This window comes from Mercenaria mercenaria, chromosome 13 (assembly GCF_021730395.1).
Source record: "Mercenaria mercenaria strain notata chromosome 13, MADL_Memer_1, whole genome shotgun sequence".
Taxonomy (NCBI): domain Eukaryota; kingdom Metazoa; phylum Mollusca; class Bivalvia; order Venerida; family Veneridae; genus Mercenaria; species Mercenaria mercenaria.
The window spans coordinates 14,002,365-14,028,438 of record NC_069373.1 but is presented as its reverse complement, the minus strand read 5'-3'; the positions used below and the strand labels follow the sequence as shown (position 1 = coordinate 14,028,438).

At 36.4% G+C, this 26,074-nt stretch overlaps 1 long non-coding RNA gene across 1 annotated transcript; it reads right to left on the bottom strand.

Annotated features, from left to right (window-relative positions):
• Positions 1-10,800: 10,800 nt before the first annotated feature.
• LOC123551051 (uncharacterized) lies at positions 10,801-15,529 on the bottom strand. Its single transcript, XR_006686330.2, has 3 exons — positions 14,687-15,529; positions 12,922-13,020; positions 10,801-11,331 (listed from the first exon to the last, which is right to left on the bottom strand). It is a non-coding gene; the product is annotated as an uncharacterized LOC123551051 (long non-coding RNA).
• Between the last annotated feature and the right edge of the window lie 10,545 nt (positions 15,530-26,074).

The window sequence follows — 26,074 nt, the reverse complement described above, 5'->3', positions numbered from 1 at the left end:
AATGTGTAATGAATGTTTCAGATATTGTCTTTGTTGACAAAAGTGAAGAAAGAATGTTAGAATTAATACTTTAAAGATTTAACAAATCCATGATATCATAATATTGAAATCAATGATTCAAAGGCAGGCCCGTTCAGAACTCCAGCCTGAGCAGTTTGATGGGTTTACTATTTTGCTTAACAACAAACACGAAGTTAGGAATTAAAGATGACATCACAAGAATTATAACCTTGATAAAAAGTGGGGTCTCTTCAAAGCTACAGGGCAGTACAGAAAGGTATAAAACATCCATATCAATCAAATGCGTCTGTAAATGGTCATGTAACTTTACAAATTGCAATATGTGCTGATGGAGAAACAATTGCTGTAATGTAACTGATAGTGTTTTTAAAGACTGAAATATTTTTGTCTTGGTTGAAGCCTTTCAACAAATTAGTATATCATGAAAAATATTGATGACATTCTTATCATATAAACTTTATTGTGTGAATTGTTATACTGCCAATAACAACATAATTGGGATGGATACTGTCCCAATGCAGCAAATTACCAACAAAATATATCCAAAAGGATATCAGCAAGATATCTACATTCTCTGTGCACAGGGAGTTTCTGGACAGATAAGTAAATAAGCATGTTCTGTTATTCTTATTACTGCAAATAGGATAAGCAGAATTCGAACATTTATAAATTGAAGAAGAAAAGCTGCACTGTCTGACAGTTAACTTAAACAGAAGGTGAAGAGCATCAAACAAATGTATGTTAAATATCAAACACTAGATGGTAAATATGAAACTAAGACGAAACACGAAATCGTAGAACAGGAAATGCCACCCCCCCCCCCAACTCACACACACTTGATGCATTCAGAAACTGCACAAGGAACAGAAATTATTTGGTCATTCAATCGAAAGTTATACTGTTTTGCATAAATGTGACATTGACCTTACTTAAGATAAACAAAGGTCATCTTCTGCTCATTATCAACTTCCTTATTACGTTTCGTGATCCCAAGCAAAAGCGTTCTTATCATCCGGAAACCGTTGAAATGTTCTGGGTCACTGTAACTTTGACCTCAACATCAGTAGGGTCATCTGCGGATCACAATCAACCTCCCTATCTAGCTTCGTTCACCTAGGCTCAAGTTATCGTCTGGAAACCACTTAACTGTTACGGGTCACTGTGACTTTGACCTTTGACGTCAAAATCAAAAGGGATCATCTTCTGGTCATGACTAACCTCCCAATCAATTTTCATGATCCTAGGCCCAAGCATTCTTAAGTTTTCATTCAGAAATCAATCGTTTAACTGTTCAGGGTCACTATGACCTTGAACGTTGACCTACTGACCTTTAAATAAATTTGGGTCAACTGCTGGGCATGACCAACCTCCCTGTCAACTTCAATGATCTTAGGCCAGAGCTGCACTGAGTCATCCTCCGGACACCGTTTAACTGTTTCGTGTCACTGTAACCTTGCCCTTTGACCTATTGACCTTAAAATCAATAGGGATCTGCTGTCATGACCAACCTCGCCGATAATTTTCATGCTCCTGGGCTTGAGTGTTCTTGAGTTATCATACGGAAACGGTTTAACTGTTCTGTGTCATTGTAACCTTGACCTTTGACCTACCAATCTCAAAATCGATAGGGGTCATCTGCTGGTTATGACCGACCTATTAAGTTTCATGATCCTAGACCTTAGCATTCTTGAGTTATCATCCGGAAACGTATTGGTCTACGTACCGACCGACCGACCACCTGATATCTGCAAAACAAAATACCCCTCCTTCAAAGGGGGCATAATAAACATGACTATTGATGACGATGAAAAAGAGTAATACTTTTATATATTACCGTATATAAGAACGTGGATTTACCAATTATATTTTGTACTTCTGCCAAATCTGTATTGAAATTAATAACATGAACACACGTTACAGTACCGACTTTACTTGATACAATTCAATCTTACACGTGATAAATACGGGTGCATCAACATTCATTATGTACTTAAATAATGCATTTTGTGAATGTAACTGCTACCAAGTCTAAGATACCTGATAATAAATTGCTCAGCAATACAATATTATTTAACTTTGCGGAGCCAAGTAGCATTTGCTATGATTTAACAATAAGTATCTATTGAGCTCACATGCTCATACAAAAGTAAATTTTTAACAAGAGGGTCATGATGACCCTGAATTGCTCACCTGAGTAATATGAGCCACATGTTTAAAATTGGCAAACTGATGTTGAAATATTAGAAAGTAGGTCAGAAGGTCACATTCATGGTCAATGAAAGTCAGTTATACGATAGGTGTGCAAAACTGTACATGCCAGCCAAATTTCAAGGCTATACCTTAAAAAACAAGGAAGTAGGTCAGTAGGTCAAGGTCACAGTCATGTGACCCCTAATCACTTGGGGTCATCAGGTAATTATAATTAAACAGTTCAGGAAATAATTATGATCTGATAATTTTTGAGGTATTTATTCCTATATAACAAGTGACATCCAGGGTGGGGACTCTTTTCACCCCAGGGGAATAATTTGAACATTCTTGTTGGACATCCACTAGGCAACGCTACATACCAAATATCAAAAGCCTATGCCTTGAACTTCCAGACAAGAAGGTTTTTCCCCCTGTATATGTCTATGTTAAATTTGGGAACCAAGAACAGGGCCTCTTTTCATCCCAGGGGCATAATTTGATTAATTTTGGTAGAGGACCACAAGGCAATGCAACATACCAAATATCAAAAGCATAGGCCTTGCAGTTTCAGGCAAGAAGATTTTTAAAGTTTTTTCCTATATAAGTCTATGTAAAACTTGCGAACCCCCAGGGCAGGGCCTCTTTTCACCCCAGGGCTATAATTTGAACAATTTTGATAGAGGACCTCAAGGTAATGCTACAAACAAAATATCAAAGGCCTATATCTTGTGGTTTTAGACAAAAATAAGTTTTTTTCCTATATAAGTCTATGTAAAACTTGGGACCCCCGGGGCGGGGCCTCTTTTCATCCCAGGGGCATAATTTGAACAATCGTCATTAGATGATGTCACATGCCAAATATCAAGGCTTTACGCCTTGCGGTTTTGGACAAAAAGATTTTCCTTTTGGTTGTCATGGCAACCAGAGTTCTGCATGGAATTCAATTCTTTAAATAAATTTGAAATTCTGTCCAGTGGTTTTCAAGTAGAAGATTTTTTTTAGAAAATGTTGACGGACGCACGACACACGACGGACATTGAGCGGTCACAAAAGCTCACCATGAGCCTTTGGCTCAGGTGAGCTAAAAAGGTTTCACATTGTGTTCATTTATGAGGTGAAGCTAAATACGGCAGACCTTCGATATATAAAAATGTTCATTATGAAAACTCTTGTGTATCAACATCAAGTTATTTTGTCATTAGAGTTCCTTTCTCAATTGCTGCTGAAATAAACTGGATACGGATTGATATTGAAATGTGTTAAAGTACGTTTTGATGAATTACTTTACTATTATATCAGTATGTCAGTAGAGTTCTATACATTTCAATTGCTGCTGAATTAAACTGGATGCGGATTGATATTGAAATGTGTTAATGTACGTTTAGATGAATTTCTTTATTATATTATTATTATGTCAGTAGAGTTCTATACATTTCAATTGCTGCTAAAATTAACTGGATACGGATTGATACTGGAATGTGTTAATGCACGTTTAGATGAATTTCTTTACTGTTAAGTCAGTAGAGTTCCTTACTTTGCAATTGCTGCTGAAATGAACTGCTACGGATGGATTCTGAATGGATAATTTTAATGTGTTAAATTTATTCAATTACTTTTTGTTTCTAAATAATAACAACTCCTAAAGTAATTTTATTCTTCCAACATTAATTAAAATAATTTGTATGAATTTCAATTATCAAAGGGAGATATTACTTGTTTTTTAATAAAAAGAGGGATAGATTTGTAAATAACCAACCTTATTATATTTGTTATATTTAGCATTTGGTTTCCCGGTCTGTGTTATTTTTAGTTGTTATATTTAGCATTTGGTTTCCCGGTCTGTGTTATTTTTAGTTTGAAATTTTCTTGTTTCATGGATAATTATTAATGTATTTATTGGTATTGTGTACATTTTGTGTCATTTCTAATGTCTTTAACAGTTGTTTTATCTATGTAGAAGGATTACAAAACAAGGAAGTAAAAGAGTTATTTAAACAGAAAATAAATGTGGTCTAAATTCAACCACATTATATTTTACTTCCTGTATGTTATATTAGGCCAAACTTATTCTACATTTTGTATCTCGGTGTAGTGTTTAAAGTTTTTAAGTGGAAACTATTTTTAAATAAAGACATATGTTTTCTTCATTTTAAATCATCTTTAATTAAATCATCTTTAGTTAAATCAGAGGTTTTTATTGGGTTTAAAACCTGTGGATTTTAAATTGTTCGGCATTGGTCGGTTCGGACCAAGGGTTAAAAGGTCAAATGGGGTTAGATTGACTTCGCACAAACAATTACTTTACTACTATCTGGCCTACTGACCTATTTTTTTTTGACCCCACATGATAAGAGTTGAACTTGACCTAAAGATCGTCACAAACATATTGATTAAATTTCATTAAGATTTGGTTACAACTGTGGCCTCTAGAGATTTCACAAGCTTTTCCTTTGATTTAACTGGGTGACCTAGTTTTTGACCCCACATGACCCAGATTCGACCTTGACCTAGAAATGATTAAGACAAACATTCGACCCAGTTTCATAAAGATTGAGTTACAACTGTGGCCTACCGCCTCGGTAGCCTAGTGGTAGAGCGTCCGCTTTGAGTGCGGGAGGTCGTGGGTTCAATCCCCGGCCGCGTCATACCAAAGACGTAAAAATGGTACTAGAAGCTTCTTTGCTTGACGTTCAGCATTAAGAGGATAATGATGGGACTGGTCAGCCCGGTGTCAGTATAATGTGACTGGGTGGGGTGAGGCAGCACTATAAAGTTAGGCATTGTGCTCCCTACTGCAAGTAGACACTGTCGTTTATAGTTTTTGACCCCACATGACCTAGATTCAAATTTGACCTAGAAATCATCAAGTCAAACTTTCTGACTATGTTTCATAAATATTGGTACACAACTGTGGCCTTTAAGAGTGTTTACAAGCTTTTCATTTGATCTGACCAGGTGACCTAGTTTATGATCCAACATGACACAGTTTCGAAATTGACCTAGAGATCATCAAGACTAACATTCTAACAAAGTTTCATAAAGATTGGGTCATAAATATGGTCTCTAGAGTGTTCACAAGGCTTTCCATTGATCTAACGTACTGACCTATTTTTTGATCTGTTTAGGGGGGTTGCGGGTGTCCGACCACAGCTGATGGTTCAGAATGCCTCATGAGGGCCCCGTGCCAAGTTTGAGGTAACCTCATGGGTTTAATCTCACCCAACTCTTTAACGTGTATTTTAATAATATATATCCCTGTATGTATGCATACCGCTGACACGTTATTATATATTGTAATTTAAATTTTTGCGGTATTTGCAATGTCAATTAATGACGTATTTTTTGTCAATTGCTGACGTATTTTTTTCCATAGTATGAGCAGTTGTATCGTTTTATAATTGATACACTGGTATAGGATTGGAAGATTTTACCAGGAAAACAATATCCTGACGCAAAAGCGCTTTCGACCCGAAGGTCTTCTTCAGTTGCTATAAAATCTAAATCCTACGTTAGTAGAATCTTATGGATTTGTATTAATATTTGTATTCATTTTTCATTTAAAATTATTAATCAATATATTACGTGGATTCACGTTAGATTTTATTAAAGCCTGTTATTGTGTTAATGCTCTGTCAGGGTAGGTTCCTGAATATCCAGGTGAAACCTGGTGTAAGTGAGCTCAGCTATGTACGAGGTAGGTTCTCGTTATTTTGTATAGCGTGTAAAAATGAAATAGTAATGCAGGCTTTTTTTGCATTGTTAGTAAGATCTAACAAACAATAGATTTACTATCTCCAATGCATGCATAAAGAATAATGCTAGCCAAAATAATTTAGCTAGTACACAGTCTACATTAAAATATAGAACTGCGAGTATTCCTTGAGACTCTGGCATATTATCTAACGGTACCCACATAAATTGATACCTGGGGATGTAACATTTTAGTCATGGTGAGATATTCCTTTCAAGATCATACGGTATAAATGCAGACTAATTGGTTTAATTAACCAGCACCCTTGTCAAAGAGATTCAAAGGTGGCCGTAATTAAATTGATGAATTAATGCTCATTTTCGATTTTTACTTCGCATATCGATTATTGTTTTTGTACTCAAATATTTTTCCTTCGCGCTTCTAATTCAAATATTTAAATATATTAAATTTGAATGTAAGAAGAAGCGCTTTTATCCGTTTTGACTTTGTATTATACTTTAAATAAAGTCTTATTCAACTATTTAGATTCATAATCTTTGACTGTAAGAGGAATACTTTATCAGTCTAGACATTGTATTATACTTTGAATAAAATCGCATTTTGATAGATTTATTGACATTGTTCAATTTATTCCTTCAATATTCATTTCATAATTATGTTAATAGTGATTTATTTAGTTATTAACCAGATTTTATCTTTCTGATTTATTTGTATTGTATTTAGGTTCGTTGCCACAGGAATGAATCTTAATACTTTGTTGACTCGTTTTCTTTTTTATTAATTGCAACTTTTGAATATTTATTTACTGATGAAATCAATCAATCAACTAATCAATCAATCAATCAATCAATCAACTAATCAATCAATCAATCAATCAGTCAACACTTTTATCATTCAGTCACTTCTGCATTGACTTATGCTTATACATGCACTTGATGATTGTTCATTTAATATTACATCATTATTCATTCAATCAATCTTTCGATTAGTCAGTCAGTCAAGCTTTTGATCAATCATCATTTATTCATTCAGTTACTGAATCCGTTAGTACCAACAAAAATGCCAATGCATTGTTTAATCGTTTACTTATTCATATAGTGCCATTTGTTGATTTTCGTTCATTTTTTGAATCAGCGACTCAATCAATCAATCAATCAATCAATCAGTCAATCAGTTTATTAGTACGCAACTAGTATCGTTCTTCGTTTGAATAGTTTCTATTCATTCCGTTGTGTTCTGTCATTTACAAAATGCTCATTTATTCAATTAATTAGTCGATCATCAATCAATCGATCTGTTAATCAATCACTTTATCAATCAATTGGCCATCTTTTATTTAGTCATTCCTTTATTTAAGTAGGTATTGCTCTTTTCTCATGTCTGTTACATTATTTCAAGAAGTATTGCTCTTTTCTCATGTTTGTTATCATTTTCTCGACATTCCACTGTTTATATAAGAGCTACAGAATTATAACTGTTCAAAGACGGGTTTTGATTTTATGGTATCTTTAAGGCAGTGTGTCGTAGTTTGTTTAGTATGATTAAAAAGGATAAGCATTCTGAGGGCCATCAACCCCTGCGTAACAGGTTAAGGGGTGCCCGCCCTCGGGATAATCTTGGTCCCTGATACAAAATGTTTAGGGGGGTTGCGGGTGTCCGACCACAGCTGATGGTTCAGAATGCCTCATGAGGGCCCCGTGCCAAGTTTGAGGTAACCTCATGGGTTTAATCTCACCCAACTCTTTAACGTGTATTTTAATAATATATATCCCTGTATGTATGCATACCGCTGACACGTTATTATATATTGTAATTTAAATTTTTGCGGTATTTGCAATGTCAATTAATGACGTATTTTTTGTCAATTGCTGACGTATTTTTTTCCATAGTATGAGCAGTTGTATCGTTTTATAATTGATACACTGGTATAGGATTGGAAGATTTTACCAGGAAAACAATATCCTGACGCAAAAGCGCTTTCGACCCGAAGGTCTTCTTCAGTTGCTATAAAATCTAAATCCTACGTTAGTAGAATCTTATGGATTTGTATTAATATTTGTATTCATTTTTCATTTAAAATTATTAATCAATATTAACGTGATTCACGTTAGATTTTATTAAAGCCTGTTATTGTTTAATGCTCTGTCAGGTAGGTTCCTGAATATCCAGGTGAAACCTGGTGTAAGTGAGCTCAGCTATGTACGAGGTAGGTTCTCGTTATTTTGTATAGCGTGTAAAAATGAAATAGTAATGCAGGCTTTTTTTGCATTGTTAGTAAGATCTAACAAACAATAGATTTACTATCTCCAATGCATGCTATAAAGAATAATGCTAGCCAAAATAATTTAGCTAGTACACAGTCTACATTAAAATATAGAACTGCGAGTATTCCTTGAGACTCTGGCATATTTATCTAACGGTACCCACATAAATTGATACCTGGGGATGTAACATTTTAGTCATGGTGAGATATTCCTTTCAAGATCATACGGTATAAATGCAGACTAATTGGTTTAATTAACCAGCACCCTTGTCAAAGAGATTCAAAGGTGGCCGTAATTAATTGATGAATTAATGCTCATTTTCGATTTTTACTTCGCATATCGATTATTGTTTTTGTACTCAAATATTTTTCCTTCGCGCTTCTAATTCAAATATTTAAATATATTAAATTTGAATGTAAGAAGAAGCGCTTTTATCCGTTTTGACTTTGTATTATACTTTAAATAAAGTCTTATTCAACTATTTAGATTCATAATCTTTGACTGTAAGAGGAATACTTTATCAGTCTAGACATTGTATTATACTTTGAATAAAATCGCATTTGGGTCTTATTGATTCAGTAGAACTGTGCATTTGCCAAACATACTTGGCATTCTTTTGTTCTAGAAATACATACCTACGGAATAAATCTCTAACGTTTCTTAAAACGTTTTTGTTGGTAATTTGTTTATTCTCCAACTCACTATATTTATACGAGAACCTACCTCGCTTATAGTGATTACAAATTATCCCAGAAATTTTCTTTTTTCTGGGTATTCAGGAACCTACCCTGATTTATCTTAAGTGCATTTATCTTAAGTGCATTTATTTAAAGTGCATGTGCATACAAGCCATTTAGGCTTGCTCTAGAAATTTAATCTAGAGCGAAGGAACCTACCCTTCAAAATTATATAAACCTTACGCCACACCAGCGTAAACAATTATATGCACTTACACATATATAACTAATTGTAGAAAAGGCTATAATAAATCGGAACCCACATAAAAGTACCGATATTTGATATATACTGAAAATATCTCATACAACTTAGGATTCAGATTTTATAGCAACTGAAGAAGACCTTCGGGTCGAAAGCGCTTTTGCGTCAGGATATTGTTTTCCTGGTAAAATCAGTAAATCCTACTTGATTTTAAGTGTAAAACTAACCCAGGCTGGGGTATATGATACACTTTTTACTGACTTTAAACCGCAAATATATTTAAAACTTATTCAGTGAGAACCAGCTTGTCTTATACGATTAATAATACATCGTATTCTACCCATATAGCTTTTTAGCTAGGGACTACGTGTGAGCGGTATGTCGAATTTCAATCACACACGTAAAACACTTGGGGTGAGATTAAACCCCGTGGGGCAACCCCAAACTGGGCACGGGACCCTCATGAGGCATTTTGAACCACCAACTGTGGTCGGACACCCGCAAACCCCCATACTAAATAGCCTCACAGTCTTATTGATTCAGTAGAACTGTGCATTTGCCAAACATACTTGGCATTCTTTTGTTCTAGAAATACATACCTACGGAATAAATCTCTAACGTTTCTTAAAACGTTTTTGTTGGTAATTTGTTTATTCTCCAACTCACTATATTTATACGAGAACCTACCTCGCTTATAGTGATTACAAATTATCCCAGAAATTTTCTTTTTTCTGGGTATTCAGGAACCTACCCTGATTTATCTTAAGTGCATTTATCTTAAGTGCATTTATTTAAAGTGCATGTGCATACAAGCCATTTTAGGCTTGCTCTAGAAATTTAATCTAGAGCGAAGGAACCTACCCTTCAAAATTATATAAACCTTACGCCACACCAGCGTAAACAATTATATGCACTTACACATATATAACTAATTGTAGAAAAGGCTATAATAAAATCGGAACCCACATAAAAGTACCGATATTTGATATATACTGAAAATATCTCATACAACTTAGGATTCAGATTTTATAGCAACTGAAGAAGACCTTCGGGTCGAAAGCGCTTTTGCGTCAGGATATTGTTTTCCTGGTAAAATCAGTAAATCCTACTTGATTTTAAGTGTAAAACTAACCCAGGCTGGGGGTATATGATACACTTTTTACTGACTTTAAACCGCAAATATATTTAAAACTTATTCAGTGAGAACCAGCTTGTCTTATACGATTAATAATACATCGTATTCTACCCATATAGCTTTTTAGCTAGGGACTACGTGTGAGCGGTATGTCGAATTTCAATCACACACGTAAAACACTTGGGGTGAGATTAAACCCCGTGGGGGCAACCCCAAACTGGGCACGGGACCCTCATGAGGCATTTTGAACCACCAACTGTGGTCGGACACCCGCAAACCCCCATACTACATGACCCAGATTCAATCTTGACCTAAAGATAATCAAGGCTAACATTCTGGCCAAGTTTCAAAAACATTGGTACACAAATGTTGCTTTTCCTTTGATCTGACCTGGTGATCTAGTTTTTGATCCCACATGATCCAGTTTCAAACTTGACCTAGAGATCATCAAGACTAACATTCTGACCAAGTTTTATAAAGATTGGGTTAAAAATGTGGTCTCTAGAGTGTTAACAAGCGTTTTATTTGATCTAACCTACTGACCTAGGTTTTAACTCCACATGACCCAATTTCAAACTTGACCTAGAGATTATCAAGACTAACATTCTAACATTCTGACAAATTTTCATAAAGATTGGGTCAAAAATGTGGTCTCTAGAGTGTTCACAGGCATTTTCTTTGATCTAACCTACTGACATAGTTTTTGACCCCACATAACCCACTTTCAAACTTGACCTAGAGATCATCATGACTAACATTCTGACCAAGTTTCATAAAGATTGGGTCATAAATGTGGCCTCTAGAGTGTTCACAAGGCAAATGTTTACGCAAGACGCACGCCGACGGACGCCGGTCACTCACAATAGCTCACCTTAAGCAGTCTGTGCTATGGTGAGCTAAAAAAAAGTTGTTTTTTTTCGTTGTTGTCGAACGGTTTGGAACCCAGGGCCATGATTCAATATAATTTCACGTTGTTTTTATTTCATTTGTTTTTCATAGCTTTTTTGTTGTTTCTTGTACTCCTCAACATCTTTAGATTTGGGTAATCTCCAATTCTGTTGCCGTCTGCTCTGAAGAAGAAAATAACAGGAAGGAGAGTTAATCAGAAAGAGACAACACAAAGTTTAAAAAACTAACATGTCTTCATACTGAAAAAGGACAAACTTAAAGTCTCCCTCACATTGGTAATAACTCCAGAATAAATAACCGGACATAGAAGTGTCGATAATATGCAAATGTCCACTTCATGCTGATGGTGTATATGAAGATTCATTTCATTGGAGGAATAAAAAAAATAAATGGGGCATGGTAATACGGAACATAAAGAAACATGTTTTGCCGAACTGATTTCTTTATACCTGATATAACTGACTTCGGTGTGTTCGTATCACATATAGTCATTAAGCCTCTACCTTTAATTCAGTTATGTTAGGAGCGAAGAACATTAAGTACCGGTACAGAACCCAGAAACACTGCTGAGTGAATAAATTTAATACAGACCCCTAGCTTTATTCTATTTTTTCGAAAGTTAGAAAATGCGTGCGGGCTCTTCTAATGCAGTTCCATGTTAAGAAACGAAGAACAGCAAGAACCGGTACAGAAGCAAGAAACAGTGATTTCAGTTACATGCCTCCAGCTTTATTTCATTTTTTTTTCGAAAGTTAAAAAATGATTTCATTAAAAAACACTTCCACAGTGACGCCGTTCATATTTCAGAAGATTTTGTTTCACAAAAACACTCTTTAGTGAATAAAATATATAGAAACTTGTGGCGCTAGAACTGAAATGTGATAAAAAATAGAAGAAATTAAGCTGTACATTTTTTTTCATTAATACTAAAATGTTTCAATGGTTAATCATTTTTATTTTCTCAATACTAGTTAAACATGAGAGCCAAACTGTCACAATATACACCCGTCACAAAACATTACTTTTGACTTTTTGAGTACTAGTCCTATTCAGCAGACTAGTTGTCAGTTTTCTAAATGTTGACGGATTCTAGAGCCTCGAGGACTATTCTGTTTGTTATTGAACTTGGCCAATATAACATTATGACTAAGTTTGATTAAGATTGGATATGATAAACGAGGGACACTGCCAATATTGCGATTTTCTTGTTAAAGGGCTATTGTTCCAGAGTGCCTCAGAGTATTATTAGGTTATCGAATTTGTCTGAGATTTTATGCTCATTAACATTGTGGCAAGGTTGGTGAACATTGGATAAAAAGTACCTAAGTAACAGTTTACACTCAGTCTGTCAGAAATTTGTTTTAGTTTAGTTTAAGTAAACCATCGGCTGTGATACAACAGACACTGGGATAATCCAGCTGACTGTCAAACTTTACCGAGTTATGATACCAAGATACACTGTAACGTTGGATAAGAACTGCTCAAGTTAGAAAGCGGACAACTTTAGTGATCACATAATACGTCCCGTTTCGAAGCGGGGGTATAAAATGATATTTTGATGTTATTCATCATTCAGTAAGGCCATTGTTTGGTGTTTTTTTCACCATAATAAAACTAAATGTTGTTAAAAATATTCATTTATAAAGCAATACTTAACAAACACATACTTAACAAATGCAAAATGCTTAAAACGTTCGTTTTTTTTAAGAATTATCTAAAGGCTTTAACATATTTATATAAAACATACACACCTGGTAGATATCAAAACACCAGCACTTTGTGATGAACATTTAGGTACAGTATCCAAATGTCTCCACAGTTCACGTGAGACAAATGCTGACCACAGCGCTCTGAAGAAAAAAAAATCCTTTAAAATACTATCAGGTACTGCAAAACACCAAAATTCAAAGGCCCAAAGAAAATTTGACAGATATTCATGGCAGGTTTCAGATAAGAAAATGTCCTACGGTAGTGAAATGTTAATCAAAATGTGCACACTGAATTTCTACATGTAATTGTGTATGTTATATATTTTTATTAACACTAAAAAGACAGTGAAAATGTCCTTGTAATGTTAATCTGAAAATGCTGACAATGCGGACTATTTTCTCTGAAACACTTTAGTAACATCCTTTGTCCTCATCAAGTTTCTTTCAAATCAAGCAGTTTCTCCCCAAAACTCACTCATTTAGTTCAATACACTCAACAAAATTCCTAATCGGCCATTTTATTTTTGTATTACTATTTTGTCAATAATGCAGGTATTTGCACGAAATTTTACATGCCAGCATTTTAATAGGTACTGCAGCTAATTACTAATCTATGTTTGGTGACTCATGGCCAAAGTAACTGCATTAGGCATTTTGCCTGATATTGGATATTTTGCACGTGCAGTGCATGTGCACCAACATGCACGTGTTCATTTACAATTTTGGCATTACTGACGAAAGTCCAACTAGAAAAACACATATTATGGTGAAATTGACACAAGAGCAATGGGATCGAGATGTCAGAATGTTGCTAGCTGGGACATATTTACGGCAAGAGTGTTATTGTTTTTACAATTTCAATAGAATTTTGATGTTATTTGTTTGTAACTGTTACTTTGATGGTTATTTCCATTTGTAATCTTATTTCCTTTTACAAGAACCTTCACTCGTTGGTTATCTACCATCCGCGCTCTTTTTTCGAAATTTAACCAAAGTACAATTCATTGAAATGACCGATTTTAAATTTTGTTGTATAATTCCGACAGCCCGGGCGCGTTGCTCTTGTGTCAATTTAACGATGATATGTGTTTTTCTAGTAGGACTTTCGTCAGTAATGCCAAACGTGCTCATTAACACGTGCATATTGGTGCACATGCCCTGCACGTGCAAAATATGCTAAATTGGCCAAAACGCCTAAAGCAGTTACTTTGGCGGTGAGTCGTTAAAAAAAATAATTAGCTGCAGTACCTATTTAAATGTCGGTATGTGAACTTTCATGTAAATACTTGCATTATTAACAAAATAGTAATGCAATAAAAACTGATCGATTAGGAATTTTGTTTAGTGTAGTAGGGATCATAGCACAAATCTACTGATTTTGGGTTTTTGAGTCCGATCCCCAGGCGGGGCGTATGTTCTCCGTGACGATTTGATAAATGACGTGTCTGATATCATTCGTCCCCCATTTCTGATTCATGTGGGGAAGTTGGCAGTTACTTGTGGAGAACAGGTTTGTACTGGTACAGAATCCAGGAACTGGTTAGGTTAACTGTCCGCTGTTACTTAACTGAAATACTGCTGAAAAATGGCGTTGCAAACGAACATACACTTAAATATTTTGCACAAATCTATTTCGGAATCACTCCCCCCCCCCCCCCCCCCCCCCCAAACCTCCCCTACTTAAACTCTCCAAAAATTGTAATGAATATTTGTGTTTAATCAGCCCCATATGATAATAGGTTGTGTGAGGTCAAACGTTTGTTTACATTTGAAATAAAATGAATTATAATAGCTAAAATGTACTCACATTTCTCAAAATGTTAGATATTATGTCTCCTTTGAATAAGCAACAGTAGTCCAACTAATTTGACGCGATCCCGGGAAATATTGTGATATTTTTTTCATATAGGCAATATACCCAATTAGATTGCCCGTCAGCGTCACAAATATAAAACAATACATGTATGAACGTGTAATTATTCGACTAGTACTCAGGTGATGACATAATTCTGTTCTGTATGCTATTTATAGCGCGCTATTTATATATCCGATTAAAGGTAGAGTCTCGAAAAATATACTCATTTTACTTGGATTCAAATAGGAATATATGGTGTTTAGTGCGGTTACCGGACGTGTAGTCTTAACACTCTCGGTACAGTTCGTGTGTTTCCGTACAAAGGGTTATCTCCACCTGAACAAGAATTTAAGAATGCACTGAAATTATTTCATAACCCAGCTCCTTGCAATCACATAGTTAAGAAACTTCTTAAGTTGTTTTCACTAAGAAGTATACACCATTGACGTTCCAAGAAGGCACGATGTAAGTAACCACTATTTGAGTATGATGAAGTAGTATGTCAGATTACAGCATGTCCGATAGCTAGATGTTAGTATACACCATTGACGGTCCGAGAAGGCAAGATGTACGGAACCACTAGTCAGTATGATGAAGTAGTATATCAGATTACAGCATGTCCGAAAGCGAGACGAATATATGAAGCAGGCAAAATCAAATCAAACTGAATATCAAATAAAGGCATGTACATGTAAGAATGCAAGATGGGATTCCGAATGTCAAAATCAAGCAGTCAGCTTGTCAGACAGAGACACGTGTACGCAAGAAGGCAATATGCAATTTTTGCCTTAATATTGTTCCATATACATATATGTTATATAAAATAACAAAATTTGAAATACACATTTGAAATGTACTGTTGAAAATGGCGTTAAACCCAAAACATTTGTTTCGTGTTTAGAAAGGGATTGCTCTCGTAATGTAATTTAACGTTGAACATATTTTATGGATGATCTTGTTTTAATTACTGTTCCTTTTAATCTTTTACCAATATATTTACATGTATGTATATGTATGTATGTGTTCTTTGTGTTTTTGTAAAGCACTTTTGAACGTACATATTTTGTATGAAAAGCGTGCTATATAAGTTGGTATAATAATAATAATATTAACAACATCGGCTTTTACGTTAAATGATCTCCACAAATCATACACCATTGCTAAGACATTTTAAATGAAAATATGATGAGGAAAAAGCAAATCGATTTTTGTAGAATGAACAGAACAATATACGAAAACCGTCTGACAGACGTTAAATCCTGGTTCATAAAAAATGGACGTCAAGGTTTGCAGTGAAAAAAGTTACAGAAATATCAAAAAAGTAAAATACGCATTCTGGGAGAAATATGCTGAATTTTATATTAAACAAAATGTCGAAACGGAACCCAACAACTTCAAATTAGGCGCATTCCACCTTAATAACATACCCGTAAAATATCAGTATTAATAAAACATTTATTATGAGATTTTGTTATATATTTTAAACGTTGCTACTTGGAGTAAAAAAGGGTGGCAAACCTGCGTCAATTTACGGAAAAAAATGTTTCGATTCAGGAGACATTTTTCCTATATTTTTCTTATTACTTGAGTGATTTTCATTAGATAAAGAGCGTCGAAGACAGCAAAACCTGAATCGAAAGATTTTCTTCGTGTGAACGGTATCAAAAAGTCGCGTATGTTGGCAGCCCTGAGTTAAAATTCTGGTACATTTCGTATTGAGACGTGCATCTGGAGTTTACCCACTCTCCTTACCGTCATTTCCCGTATACACCTGTCTCATGCACCGGGTGATGTTGTACAGCTAATATCAGTGTAGTGCATCTCTGACGGGATTATTATCAAATTAACTAAAAATGTTGTCATGTGCTTGAAACGTTGGCTCCGACAGAAACCAAAACCGCCAAACATCGTAACATAACTGTTACCATGTAAATTGCTCTTATTAGATTTTTGTTGCCTTTTAAGGCCTTTGTACTATGTCTCAGTTATTCTTGGAGTTCCTGTTTGGAACCCTGTCGACTCTGTTAAATTTTCTCAAGGTCAAAGGTGGATTACCCCATAAAACATTAAAATGAATAGCAGCAATACGATAACCCTGTGTTTTTGAATTATAAATAGCAGGCATTACAATAACCTTATTGCCATATATTCATTTGTACTGCAGCTTCATTCTTTCGCGCGGTAAAGTCTACATATTTAATTAAACGTTATGAAAGTCAAGCAATAATTCCTTAAATCTGAAAATAAATCAAAACTTTATATTTAAGCCACAAAAAAAATCACGTCAGTATATAAGTAAGATCGATGATAATGTACAACTTGGCTTTCTGCTGAGGCATGAGCCACTGGTCAAGTCGAACCAAAATTTGCGTTTAAATGCTCTCTCAGCCGTTTACGTAATTTAGATATTTATTACAAATACAAGACTCATTCGTTGTAGTTAATGAAAACGCTTTGACATTTTGTGACACTGTTGTTTTTTTTTTTTTTTTTTTTTTTTTTTTTTTTGTTTTGTTTTGTTCTTTTGTTTGTTTGTTTGTTTGTTTTGGGAAAGTGCACTGAGCTAATTTTTGCGGTGTTTTTAGATCAGCGATCATTTTTAGTAATACCTGTAGGACCACATTCGTAACAGATCGCATTTGTAACAGGTGTTACAAATGCGATCGCATATGTAACACGTGTTACAAATGAGATCGCATACGTAACAGAAATCAAGCACATATGTAACAATTTTTGTGACGAATGTGATCGATGCCGATTTTTGATGTGACATCTGATCACATTTGTCACATGTCATTTTCAATCGGAAAAATGAACAAAAAAGTGCATTTTTACATCTGAAACACATTTGTTACATGTTTTAGCTCACTTGTACGAAGTGACAAAGTAAGCTATTGCGATGATCCGTCCGTTCACATTTTTATTGCGAATATGACAGAGACAACATTTATCATTTGATTTTGACAAAACTTGCGCAGAACTTAATATAGATCTATATCTCGGTTTCTTTCGAAAACCAGCCATATCACCTTATTCGTCTAGGAGTTATGGCCCCTGGAATGGCAATAATTAATGATTTTAGCCTTGTGAACCCGATTAAGACCACATGTTTTGTTATTTTGACTCAATATGAATACAACTTGTATATCTATAAGATCTCGGTTCCTTTCAAAGACAACCGTATTGCACCATTTATTTGACTTCGAGTTACGGCCCCTGATTTGGTAAAAAATGCTGCTTGTGAACACAGTGGAGACTACATTTATTATTTGATTTTCATTAAACTTATATAGGATCTCACTTCCTTGAACACAATAGAGGCCATATTTATTATTTCATTTTGACCAAACTTGTAGAGAAGTTATATATCTATGACATCTCGGTTCCTGACGAAAACCAGCTGTATAGCAACATTTTTGCTGGAGTTATGGTCCCTTAAATGACAAAATTTGCTGATTTTAGCATTGTGAACATGACAGAGATCACATTTATGATTTGATTATGACCAAGCTTGCCTAGAAATTATATATTGTAGGAACTATATATCTTTTTTCCTCGAAGAGTAGCCATATCACGCTATTTGTCAGCTACTTCTACTGTTACCTCGACTGTATCTTTAAATTGGCGTCAGATGTGTAGTCTGTACAGCAGACGACCTAATGATATGGCAAAAAAGCCTTCTATATCTACAACGTAGAATGACTGTGTTGTTGGGTGTTAGATAGGTCCTTGATAATCTAAAATTCCATGGATTTACTAATGACGCTATGTAGGACAACGTATGTATCAGATCGCATTTAACAAACTGACAAAAAATAAAATGACATTATTTATGGCACAATTTGCTTATTTTGGTCATGTGAACACAATAGAGACCATATTTCATTATTTCATTTTGACCAAACTTGTATAGAAGTTATATATCTATAACATCTCGGTTCCTTGCGAACACTAGCTAGTTTCCATCGGAGAGGGTGGTGCAGGGGATATTTTTGCAGATTACGAAACCGGGGAGCGGGTTGAATTCACAGTCAGGCCGGAATTTCCAGAGATATTGTGTCTCTCATCCACCCAGTTAAGACCTAACGTGTATCGGTGCGTTTTACCAGACCCGTAAACGAACGGTGTGGGCTCTGATCAGACTTCGCGGATGCGCATGGTGATCTGGGCTCACATTGGTCGCAAAGCCTCGAAGATTCTCGAAGGCCCATTTTCTTATGATGCAGCTCAAAAAAAATTATGACGTTATTGACGTCGACGACAACGACGCTGACTTGTGATGGCAACTTCCTGTTTGTCACCTAACTTGAAACAGCTCTTGATGACGAAAGATAGCTACAAATGTATGTCGCCACCGGGTTCAAACCAGTGACTTGAGCAAGTGGGTCTACATGTAGCTGAAGTTGTAATCATATTATATTGGTAGTGGCATTGGATGCAGAAATGATAATAAAAATTCAGCCACGTCACGGAAAATTTGGCATTCGGACATTTTCGTGAATTTCCGTAAAGTGTATATATAGGTTGACCTGTGCATTTATGCATCTGAGTTAGGATCAGAAAATTTCATATTCAGGTAGAATAAACCTTTTTTTGAAATAACAGCGAACGCTATGGGCCCTGATCAGTCTGCGCGGATGCGAAGGCTGATCTGGGTCAACACTTGTCGCAAAGACTCGAAGATACCCGAAGGCCCATTTTCTCATGATTCGGCTCAAATGATTCTATGACATCATTGACGTCGACGCTTGTGATGGTGCTTATGGCGATACTTATCAACTTGTGCTGGTGCTTATGGCAGTCGTTTAATGATGTTGCGATGACAACCAACTGATTGTCATTTGCAGTATAAAACTTAACATGATACATATGTGCTTCTAATGTCAACCCCCATGTTGGACAAACACATTCGTAACACATTTTACCCGTTACGAATGCGATCGCACACGTACGAAATCTGTTACAAATGCGATCTGTTACGAATGTGGTCCTACAATGCTCAACTTAGAGAAATGTAATGATACTATGAGAGTCAGCAAGAGCTTTTTTCTGATAAAAAATCTCGACAATTTTGAGTTTTTCTTTTGAATTTTGTTCAATTACTTGAAATAGCTTAAATGAACTTTATATTGTATTCTGATGGAAAGTGGGGATATAAACTGCATCTTGAATTATGTTTCGGGTATGTTTTGTGGGTTTTTTTCACCCCCTGAATGGAGGGACTTGCTCCAGCTGATGACTTTGTCTGACCTATGTACCATTACGGGGATGATTTTTTTTGTTTGGTTTAACGACGCACCGACACAATTTAGGTCATATGGCAACTTTCCAGCTTTGATGGTGGAGGAAGGCCCTTGGTGCCCCTCCGTGCATTATTTCATCACGAGCGGGCACCTGGGTAGAACCACCGACCTTCCGTAAGCCAGCTGGATGGCTTCCTGAATTCAACGCCTCGAGTGAGGCTCGAACCCACATCGATGAGGGGCAAGTGATTTGTAGTCAGTGACCTTAACCACTCGGCCACGGAGGCCCCTAGTGAGGGGATGAACCATGCCATATTGAATATGCTTATCATTCAGAATGTGGACCTGTCACAGATAGAGTAAGTACTGTCTGTAGATGTGGAACTCAATCCCGGAGAGTAATTACTGTCTGTAGATGTGGAACTCAATCCCGGAGAGTAATTACTGTCTGTAGATGTGGAACTCAATCCCGGAGAGTAATTACTGTCTGTAGATGTGGAACTCAATCCCGGAGAGTAATTACTGTCTGTCGATGTGGAACTCATTTCCGGAGAGTAATTACTGTCTGTCGAAGTGGAACTCAATCCCGGAGACTAATTACTGTCTGTAGATGTGGAACTCAATCCCGGAGAGTAATTACTGTCTGTCGAAGTGGAACTCAATCCCGGAGACTAATTACTGTCTGTAGATGTGGAACTCAATCCCGGAAAGTAATTACTGTCTGTAGATGTGGAACTCAATCCCGGAGAGTAATTACTGTCTGTCGATGTGGAACTCAATCCCGGAGAGTAATTACTGTCTGTAGATGTGGAACTCAATCCCGGAGAGTAATTACTGTCTGTAGATGTGGAACTCAATCCCGGAGAGTAATTACTGTCTGTAGATGTGGAACTCAATCCCGGAGAGTAGTCACTCTCTGTAGATGTGGAACTCAATCCCGGAGAGTAGTCACTCTCTGTAGATGTGGAACTCAATCCCGGAGAGTAATTACTGTCTGTAGATGTGGAACTCAATCCCGGAGAGTAATTACTGTCTGTAGATGTGGAACTCAATCCCGGAGAGTAATAACTGTCTGTCGATGTGGAACTCATTTCCGGAGAGTAATTACTGTCTGTAGATGTGGAACTCAATCCCGGACCTGTAAATATTTATATTTAATAGTTTAAATACATTTTAAACTGTAATAGTATTTAGTCAGAGCAACAGATAAGCTGCATATGAAGTACTTAAAGGTTTGTTAGAATTATCTTAAAAGATATTTTACATAGAGTCATGATTCCAAGTACAGAGACAGGAAGTGTCTTATATGCACAAAATCATCTTTGTGCTGGCCAAATTTTGGTGCTTTATTCTATCGCCTTTTAACAGCATCGAGTTATTAAATAAGTTAAATTTGTACAATTTATGACTTTCTGTTAATGTTGTCGTAATTTTGCAGCTGCTTCATCAGTACCAAGACCTAGGTACTGCAACTACTGACAACCAGTCTAGTTCAGCTAGAAAATTAAAGAAACAGCACAGTCTAACTACAGAGGACCAGGCTAATCTGACTGGTATCCAGCAACATACCCCTATCAGAGGAAATGCAGGGTACCAGACACGTAAGAAAAAGCCAGGTCCAAGTCATGAATCGGAGGACCCGACTAATCTGACCGGTATCCAGCTACATACACCTATCAGAGGAAATTCAGGGTACCAGACACGTTAGCAAACGCCAGGTCCAAGTCATGAAGCAGAGAACCAGTCAAAACCAGGAACAACTGCAGTGCAGAAAATTAAAACAGCACAGTCTAACTACAGAGGACCAGACTAATCTGACTGGTATCCAGCAACATACACCAATCAGAGGAAATGCAGGGTACCAGACACGTAAGCAAACGCCAGGTCCAAGTCATGAAGCAGAGAACCAGTCAAAACCAGGAACAACTGCAGTGCAGAAAATTAAAACAGCACAGTCTAACTACAGAGGACCAGACTAATCTGACTGGTATCCAGCAACATACACCAATCAGAGGAAATGCAGGGTACCAGACACGTAAGCAAACGCCAGGTCCAAATCATGAAACGGAGGACCCGACTAATCTAACTGGTATCCAGCTACATAAACCTATCAGAGGAAATTCAGGGTACCGGACACGTTAGCAAACGCCAGGTCCAAGTCACGAAGCAGAGAACCAGTCAAAACCAGGAACACCTGCAGTCCAGGAAATTCTGTTACAAAATTGTAATAAATTCTAACTTGTAAATACTGACTGCTTTCGAGAGCCAAATGAAATCATTATTTAGTCTTCATTCAGAAGTTAATATGCAATGTAATTATTATGATAGGAAATGAAACTTACGGTTTTTAGAATCAGGGGATCTATGGTCTATAGCTCATGTTTTACATTATACATGTATAATAAAATCTTTAAATTGAAACCTTTGAAACATTTATTAAATTTATTAATGTGCTAATCTGCTAGACTTTAATGCTCGCATGGAGAAGTCCAAAAAACATTGGGTAAGCGACTTATTTTCTAACATACGTGTTGGGGGCCAAGAAGATCCTACAGCTACCCTTTACCAACAAGACCCTGCGTTGTTTGTCTGTGCTAGATCCCCACCTACACGGCCACAGTCAGACAACCATCGCCTTCAAGCATTTGGCATGTCAGCTACCAAATGTAATCACGTCAGACGATCAAGGTAGTTTAGCAATGGAGTTAAATGCCTTTCCAGTGGACAGGCAGGTGCAAGAATTTTGTGACACTTTTTAGAAGACAAAAGAGAAGAGTTGATAGTTACTTTTTGTCCAAAGTGTTTCAGTTAAAATCGTTTCATGAGCAAGGGTACCCAGTAATAGCCAGATTAGCAAGCAGTTTGCTTACCATATTTAGTGGCCTTTGATAGAAGGAACCTTCAACATTGGGGGATATCATTGTAGAAGACAGGGCCAAAAATATTGAGAACTATGTGGCGGTAGCAGTAGTGAAAAGCTCATTAAAAACAAAAAAATGTCAAGTCATCTAGTATGAAAGTTACACCACTTATGAAAAGGAATTGTATTACTGCATTCAGTACTTACAAGAAGTACATGAAAGTAAAGAAAGAGAAAGAGGAAAGAAATGAAGTGCAGAAACTAAGTGATTCGATTGCAAAGTTGAAAATAGAGAAAGCCAAGCGTTTAGCAAACTAACAAAACTGAAAAACAGATTAACAAAGAAAGCCACAATTGTGAGCAGAAAGAGACCTGCTGTGGGATCCTCCAATAAACACAAGATTTGTTGTGTAAATAATACGGCTGAAGTGAAAAAGTTCAGTTGATACAAATAGCATGAAGTAAACAAAAGTGTACAACACAAAAATGTAAAAATATACTGGAAGATATGATCATGTTAGCATGTTATGACAGTAACCAATACTTAACCCATACATTTATCAAAAATGTTGAAAAATTGCTAAAATCCAGGAGCTTCCGAGAGCCCGCCCGCTTAGCTCAGTAGGGAGAGCGTTGGTCTACAGATCACAGGGTCGCGAATTCGATTCCCGGGCTCGGCGTATGTTCTCCATGGCGATTTGAAAATAGACATTGTGTCTGAAATCATTCGTCCTCCACCTCTGATAATTCATGTGGAGAAGTTGGGAATTACTTGCGGAGAACAGGTTTGTACTGGTACAGAATCCAGGAACTCTGGTTAGGTTAAATGCCCGCCGTTACATGACTGAAATACTGTTGAAAACGACGTTAAACCCAAACAAAGAAGCTTCCGAGGGCGTTGCCCTGGACCCACAGAACGCCCTTACGGCCCCCAGCTTTAGTTTCAGGATTTTCTGAATTTACAGTTTTCAGCCCTTGACTTATAACAGCGGATGTTAAGGATAACATGGTGTAATAGGCCTCAATTTCACCAAAAGCGTACATACAACTTGATAATTTAAGCTTTAAAAATGTCAAACAATAGAAATAAGGTGCATATTTACAAGTTATATAGTGACAGAAGTTCTCAAAAATTTCCTTTAGATTACCTCCTCTGATAATTTTGGTTTTTCATGAATTACCTCCCCTGAAAACTAGAAAAATATGATTTTCTCCTTTTTCCTACGTGGAATTTTAGATTTCTTTTTGATATTTGTATCAGAATCATATAATGCAGTTTTCTACCACAAAATTTTATCGAAACTCAAGTTCAGATTCTCATAATCAAAGAAATTATATATTTCCCATAGGCATCAATGTTAACTTCAATACCGATTATCTCCCTGAGAAATGATAAAATTTGAAAAATCTCTCGGTCAAGAGTTTTTAATTTTGAATGTCTTTAAAGTGACAAAATTTCATTTAAATATCACCATCCAGTTACAAGATATGAAATATGGCTATTACACCATGTTAACCTTAAGTGCTGTGTTGGCTGTAAAAAGTCGCCCCGACTTCATCTCAGTGTTGTTATAGCTGGACACAAGTGTTTTATAGCATGGCTGCATCAAACGGGCAATTTGCTAGTACGCCGAGTAGACAATTGGAACCTATGCAAAAATGCAAAATAGATTTCAAGTGTTTCGAGAATAGAAGGATTGCGATCAATCCCCGATACAGGATACACGCACACAGGGGCGTTTCGACACGCAAGCTCAGACTTACTGCACAGTAAGTGTAAATTCTAATACACATAAGCAGTCTTTATTGACAGTGGATTATAAACTTTCAATTACACTTGAAATGATGAAAAATTTATGCAGATGAATGATAAAGTAGAGAGAATATCAACACGAGTTACACGTGCAGATCACAAAGCTGAAAATCAATTATGGTGCATGAAAAAAAACTAGCATACCATAGTATAGACGTTGAGGCACGGTCACACTGTCAAGGAGTAGCAATTTAACTTTTTAAGGGTTAGCCGATGTGCTGAACGAAAATACTTCGGACATTTTACGGGAATTCATACTGGACCTTTTTGATTTAGATATTGACGATATTTGTATAAAGCGTGTTCACAGGATCGGGTCTATCGTGAAAGCTAGGAGAATTAATCAAACCCCAAGCAGGCCTATTATTGCAGCTTTCAGGGATTTTACTGACACTGAATATATAATGCAGCGTGTAAACGTATTGTTTGATTCCCAATATGCTACTGACCGGGATTATCCTATAGAAATAGCACAAGCAAGAAAAAAATTATGGGAGTGTCAAAAATCCCGTGTTAAGAGTTCAAATTGCTTATCCAGCAAAATTGATTGTAAACAGAAAGGTCGTTGCAGACGAGTGTGTGTGTTCGGGATTAACGTCTATTTCAACAATTTTTCAGCCGTATAAACGACGGTGTCTACTTGTAGCAGTGAGCGCTGCTTCACTGGAATATCACGCCGCAGACACGTGGCATGGTATCCCACCCAGTCTTACTATACTGACACCGGGCCGACCAGTCCTAGCACTATCCTCTTAATGCTGAGCGCCAAGCGAGGAAGTTACTATTACCATTTTTACGTCTTTGGTATGACGCGGCCGGGGATCGAACCTACGACCTCCCGCACTCGAAGCGGACGCTCTACCACTAAGCTACCGAGGCGGTACGTTGCAGATGTATTTCCAGAATAACGGCAGCGAGATTCGAAACGGGTACAAAAGGGGTATATTCTGTTAACGCTGAGGTGGATCAGTCCATTATTTCAAATGATGTAAAAAAATTCGATACAGATTGCATTTATTTACGCAGAGTAGGGAAGAGGAAATCTTCAAACTTAGAGAAATTACAATATAATCAAATTCTGGCTAAAAGTATGTAATAGCAATGAAAACAAATATATAAAGCACGTGTATAATTATTTACTAAGATATAATGAATTGCATCCTAGGAGAGTGTATTGGGTTTCGCAAGTTGAACAACTATTAGCACGGTTAGGTTTTAACGAAGTTTAGCTATCACAAGGAGTAGGTGATGAGAAACTATTTTTAGCAAAAGATAATAGGTAAGGGTAGATTTTTCGGAAGCACAGAGCACCAAAAACACAGCCTCATAGCCACGCATTTGCAAAGTAGGCTCAAAACAAAAAGAAGCTTTAATGGAAAATATTACAGACGGGTTGCTTCAAAATTTAACAAGTACATATAAAT